We start from the raw sequence: 7,250 nt of genomic DNA on the forward strand, positions 1-7,250 counted from the left end.
ACACATTTAGAAAACACACTTATGGCTGCTAAAGGAGAAAGGTGGGGCGCGGTGATGCATAAACCAGGAGGTTGAAATTAGCACAGATACGGTTCCATAAACAAAATAGGTATTCGACAGGACCTACTCTATAGCTCAAAGAGCTGGACTCAGCACACTGTTGTCACCAGAAAAGGATATATAAGACTGGTAAGAATCTGTAAAAGAATTTATTGATGTCTCTCTTTAAGTGAATCAAGTGGATAGATGTAGAGCAGGAAGAAACACAGTATTGAAAATCAGCTATACCCCATTATAAAATTAAGTAACAAGAACAAAATAAAGACAGTGAGAGAGAGAGAAATTCTTACAAAATTTGTTCAAGGGCTGTGATGCAACCTGGACCGACCATATCTAGACACAGAACTGGATGGGACTTAAGGCTCTACACTCGTTGGTCTGAGAGGCTTCGTGAGGATGGAACAGCAAATGCAGCACTTTTAGAGTAATACTTCCTGGCCCCCATTCCATGGGTTCCATATCTCCAGGTGCAGGGGACCCTTCCTACAGCTAAAACATGCATGGCACATCCAGAGGATGGTACACCGTCTGATCGGGAAGAGTTTGGAAAAGTCACCTCATCTCCACGTCTCCTGGTATTCGGGTTCCCCAGCTCCTTTCCTTAGAGTCTCCCCACTTTGGGAAGGCAGCACACTCAACAGCCGGTTTTGCATGGCTTGGAATTTTCCGGTGAAGAAGGGGAATGGCGGGATGGAATGAGACACAAGCCTTAGATGTTTGGACAGGCATATGCCACTCTAGTTTCCTACCTGGAAGAAGAATTTCCCTATCCTTCAGGTGCCCCAGTAACTGGAATGGGTCCGTAGAAATCTTGCCCCTTTGTGTCTGCTTCCCTAAACAAGTTGAAAACTGGTGCTCAGGGGCACTGCAATTCACAAACATGCAGGGTTGTAAATGACACCTCTAATGGAGTCATTTCTTGAGCCAAGTATTCGTAAAGGCCTTGTAAGCAAGGCGGAATTGCAGGAAAGGGATTTCAAGGGGTAGTTTGCACTCGTCATCAAAGCACATGCAAAGCTGCTGAACATCGCCAATGATGCAGATTGCCAAAAAGGCCGTATGTGTTATTCCTTAATATATTCAGGAAAAACCCTTACTCCATTTTTGGCTAACAAAACAGGCGGGCAATGTAAATTAATACTACAAAGAGATATCACTTCGCACCAGTCAGAATGGCCAACCTCACAAACTGTAAAACCTGAAATGCAGGACAGGGCGTGGAGAAAAGGGAACCCTGACAAGCTGATGGTGGGAATGTAAATTGCTAACAGACACTCTGGAGAAGTGGGTGGTGATTCCTTAAAAATCTAAAAACCAGAGCTTCTGAGCATATGGTGCTTCCACTCCTGGGCCTGTATCTTGGAAAAAACGTAAATTGACAGGACCCAGGCACTCTAAAATTTATGCAGCCCTGTTTACAAGAGACTCTACTCGGAAGCTACCTAAAAGTCCTCGGAGGGAAGAATGGATAAAGAAATTATGGTAGATATGTACAATGGAATATTACTCAGCCATGAAGTGAATGAAATAAGGCCATTTAGGGCCACTCAGAAGGACCTACATACATTCATATTAAGTGTCATAAATCAGGCAATGAAAAATATCATATGATATTACTTATCGGTGGAATCTAAAAATTGATAGAAAGGTACTATCTTACAACACAGAAACAGAGTGCCAGACTTAGAACACAAACTTATGGTTACCAAACTGGAAAGGTGCGTTGGAGGCATAAATCATGAGGTTGGAGTTAGTATATACATATTTACAGAGAGAAAACTTGTAATCAACATGGACCTGCTGTAGAGCACTTGGAACTCTTCTCAACACCCTTTAGTAACCTCAATGGGAAAATAATTCTAAAAAGAATATATAGTTATCTCTGTATAAATGAATCATGTTGGTGTATGTCAAAAATGAACACAACATGATAAATCAACTATATACTCCATTATAAATTTAAAATTAAGTTAAAGAAAAGAAAAATGATCACTAAATTTGTTTAGTCGCAGTGAACGTACTAGTGTCACATCCCTGGACACAGACACAATTTGGTCCCAAGGCTGGACTGTTGTAGGCCTGAGGACCTCGGGAGGATATGCCAGCTAATTCGCCCCCCTTGAACATGTGCAACCTGGTCCCCTCTGCATGGGATCACTATCTCCAGATCTAAGTGTGCCCTCATACTACTAAACCAACCCTCTGACACCCAAAGGATGGTGGACTCTCTGGGCTGGATGACATTTGGAAAATCACCTGCTCTCAACATATCCTGGTGTTTGGGTTCCGACCTGCTGACTCCTTCGTAAGGGTCATCCCACTCTACAAGACAGCACCCTCAACAGGTGATTTTGCAGGGGTTTATACTTGTTCGGGGGATGAAGGGTAAGGGGGAAGAAGGAATGGGACAGAAGCCCTTACATGTTTGGACAGGCACATTCCACTCTAATTTAATACCCAAGAACAGGACTTGCCCTACACCTAAGGTTGTGTCAGTAACCAGAGAGGGACAGTAGAAACCCTGCCGCCTTCTGTTTCCCACAACAACAATTCTAAAACTGGACCTTATACGCACTTCATATTCACAATGCCTGGGGAGCTGTAAATGACAACAGCCCTCCAAAAATGTCTTGGGGTAGGTAATCGAAGTAGACTTCAAAACAAGGCAACCTTTCAATAACCCTTTTTCAAGGGGTAAATCTTACTGACACTGTTCAAAAAAAAAGCACATATGAAGATACTCACCATTGCTTTATGTTAGACAAATGCAAATCAGATGTACCAAGAAGTATCATCTGGAACCACTCAGAATAGCCACCATCACAATGTCTACAAACAAGAAATGCTTCAGAGGGTGTGGAAAAAAGAGAAACCTACTACTTATTTTTTTTTTTTAATCTGCGTTGGGTCTTCGTTGCTGTGTGCGGCTTTTCTATAGTTGCAGCAAGCGGGGGCTACTCATCATTGTGGTACGAAGCCTTGTCTTTGTGGTGGCTTCTCTTGTTGTGGAGCACAAGCTGTAGGCACACAGGCTTCAGTAGTTGTGGTTCGTGGGCTCTAGAGCGCAGACTGAGTAGTTGTTTTGCACGGGCTTACTTGTTCTGTGGCATGTGAGATCTTCCCGGGCCAGGGCTCCAACCTGTGTCCCCTGAACTGGCAGGCAGATTCTTAACCACTGCACCACCAATTCTATGCTATCGGTGGCAATGCCAATTGGTAACAGCCACTATGGAGCACAGAATGGAGGTTACCAGAGTAAGGGGAGGTGGGAGGGATAAATTGGAAATTGGGATTGACATATACACACCACTATATATAAAAGAGATAACAAATAAGGGCTTACTGTATAGCACAGGGAACTCTACTCAATACTCTGTAATGACCTGTATGGGAAAGGAATCCAAAAAGGATTGGATATATGTATAACTGCTTCACTGTGCTGTGCAGCAGAAAGTAACACAACATTGTAAATCAACTCTATTCCAAAAAAATTGAAATTGAAATGAAATGAAGTAAAATAAAATAAAATAGAGCTACCAGATGATCCAGCAAGTTCACTCCTGTGTGCATATCTGGAGGAAAGCATAAATCGAAAAGACACATCTTCCCCAATGTTCACTGCAACACTCTTTACAATAGCGAAGACATGGAAGCAACCAAAATGTCCATCAACATATGAATATAGGTAAAGAATATGTGATACATATATATAATGGAATATGACTCAGCCATCAAATAGAAGAAAATAATGCCAGTTGCAGTAACATGGATGGACCTAGAGATGATTGTACTAAGTGAAGTAAGTCAGACAGAGTAAGACAAATATTGGATGATATCACTTCTAGGTGGAAGCTAAAAATTGATACAAATGAACTAACTTACAAAACAGAGGCAGACTCACAGACTTGGAAAACAAACTTATGGTTACCAAAGGGGAGAGGTGGGGGGTAGGGATAAATCAGGAGCTTGGGGTAAACATACGAATACTACTATATATAACAGATAAGCAACAAGGACCTACTGTATAGCACAGGGAGCTCTACTCAGTATTCTGGGAATACCGGTATCAGTAAAGAATCTGATAAAGAATGAATATATGCATATGTTTAACTGAATCACTTGCTGTGCAGCTGAAATGAACACAACATTGTAAATCAACTATACTCCAAAAAATTTAAATTTCAAAATAAGGAAAATCACCTATATTTCAAAAGAAAAAAAAAAGAATTCCCATCTCTTTATATGGTTTGATAGCTTACTTTTTTAGTGCTCAATATTATCCCATTCCCAGAATATATTAATACTATATCATTTCATTCACCTATTGGAGGACACCTTAGTTTCATTCACATTTTGGCAATATTGAATTAGGTGCTATAAATATCCATATGCAGGTTTTCCTCTGGAAGTATGTTTTAAACTACTTTCAGTAAATATCCATGAGAACACTTGACGGATTCTACAGTAAGGGAATGCTCACTATTCTAGCAAGTGTCAATCAGACTACCAAAGTAGCTGTATTATTTTTCATTTCCACCAATGACAAATGACATTTCCTATTGTTCCACATCTCCTACAGAATTTGTTCTTGTCATTGTTCACATTTTAGCCATTCTAAGTGTTACATAGTGGTATGGAATTGTATTTTTAATTTGCTTTTTCATGGCAGCATGTAATCTGGATTATTCTTCTGTATACTTATATGCATAGTGTCTATTTTCTTTGGTGAGGTGTCCATAAAGTATATTGGTCCACATTTTATTTAGGTTGCTTTCATTTTTTTCTACCCAATCTGTATTGGTTTTATTTATTTTCGTGCCTTATTGCATTAGCAGGAATTGGAGTAAAATATGGAAAAGGAGTCATGAAAGGGGACATCCTTGCTTTTACCTGAACTTAGTGGAAAAGCTTCATGGTTTTGACCATTAATCATGATGTCAGATAAAAGTTTCCTGTAAATCTTTGTTATCAACTTGAGAAAGCTCCAGTCTATTTCTTTAACTGAGAGTTTTTATGAAGAATGGGTGTTAGATTTTTTCAAAGGTCTTCTGAATCTATTGATATGCTAATGATTGTCTTTAAGGTGTTGATATGATGGATATAATTATTTGATTCTAGAATGTGGAACCAGCCTTTCATACCTGGGATTATTTCCTCTCATTCATGATATAAAATTCTCTCAAAATATTGTTGGATTCGATTTGGTAATATTTTGTTGAGGATTTTTGCATTGATGTTCCTGAGAGATATTGGTCAGTTTTCTTTACTATTCATATGTTCTTCTAAGTTTGGATGTTGTGGATTTAGTGTCAGACATTCATTTGGGGAGATTCTCAGTCATTTTTAAAAAATATTTTCTGTTCTTTATTATCTTTATTCTCCTCCTGCTATACCCATTATGTATAGGTCACAGCATTTTTCATTGTTCCACAATTATTGATTACTCTGTTCTGTTGATTCCTTTCCCGCCCATTTTCTCTTTTCTTTTGAGATTTAAAGGTTTCTCCTGATATGTCTTCAAGCTCACAGATATTTCTCCTCAGCCAGCTCTTTGACTGCTAAAACAAAATACGAGAGACTTGGTATTTTATAAACAACAGAATATTTTTGTTTTCTCATAATTGCTGAGGCTGAAAAGTTCAAGAACAAGTAACCAGGGGCTTCCCTGGAGGTGCAGTGGTTAAGAATCTGCCTACCAATAAAGGGGACAAGGGTTCAAGCCCTGGTCCAGGAAGATCCCACATACCATGGAACAACTAAGCCCGTGCACCACAAATACCGAGCCTGTGCTCTAGAGTCCACAGGCCACAACTACTGAGCCCGTGAGCCACAACCACTGAAACCCACACGCCTAGAGCCGGTGCTCCGCAACAAGAGAAGCCACTCAATGAGAAGCCCGCACACCGCACCAAAGACCCAACACAGCCAAAAAATTAATTAATTAATTATCTAATTATTTTTTTTAAAAAAAGAACAAGTTGCCAGCTGACTTAGTGTCTGGCGAGGGACCAATTTCTGGTTCATAATGTGGGTCTTCTCGCTCGGCAATGAAATCATGGAATGGGCATAAGATCTTCTGTGTGCTACATTTATTAGGTCACTAATCCCATGTTTGAGGTCTCTGGCTTCATAACCTAATCACCTCCCAAAAGCCCCACCTCCTAATACCATCAACATGGGAGCTGGGTTTCAAAATTTTAAAATTAGAGGTACAAAATATTTACACCATAACAGGGACCACAGAGTTAACTGATTTTTCCTTTCATGTTAAAGGTTTGCACATTTATATTTATTATATAATCCCAAAACCCTTGATTTTTTTTATAAGATTCTTTTTCCGTATACGCCAGTACAGACCACTGAGTAGAGTTCCCTGTGCTATAAAGCAGGTCTTTATCTATTTTATACATAATAGTGCGTATAAGTCAGTCCCAATCTCCCAATTTATCCCTTCCCCACTTATTCCCTGGTAACCAAAAGTTTGTTTTCTATATCCATGATTCTATTTCTGTTGTGTAAATAAATTCATTTGTACTTTTTTTTTCTTTTATAGATTCCTCATATAAGCAATATCATATGATATCTGTCTTTCTGTGTCTGACTTGCTTCACTCAGTATAACAATCTCTAGGTCCATCCATGTTGCTACAAAACCCTTAATTGTTAAGGAAAACTCTCAATTTTTCCCAGTATCATCAGCAATTCTTTCTGGCAGACACGTGATAACACTTTTTAAACAGGGATATTGAGACCAAGGCTCCTGACCTGCAAACAAACAAAACATCATTCATATAGTGAAAACTTTGCAAATCGAAGGATGAAAGCAATTGGTCTAAATCCCTTTGCACCCACTGCTGACAGAGGGCAGAGGAGTTTGACTCACTAATCTTTCTTACGTGCACTTCTTCCTAATGGGGTATTCCATCTAAAACTTATAAGAAGCAGGGATGTATCATGGAACACACCAATCGCTACTACAGATTCTGAAGCAGCGAAAAAAAAAAAAACATGATAAATCCATCCAAAGGGTTCTGTCCACATTGTTACAATAGTTTCCTTCACACTGTGAACCCTTTTCAAACCCTATCACTTGAACCTATTTTTATTTTTTTCAACAAAAATAATGTTAATCTGCAGTCAGACACTCCAGTAATATTACACTATCCCTTGTGCAAGTATGTAGGGATTTGA

This window comes from Balaenoptera physalus (genome assembly GCF_965194825.1).
Source record: "Balaenoptera physalus genome assembly, contig: HAP1_SCAFFOLD_800, whole genome shotgun sequence".
Lineage (NCBI taxonomy): Eukaryota > Metazoa > Chordata > Mammalia > Artiodactyla > Balaenopteridae > Balaenoptera > Balaenoptera physalus.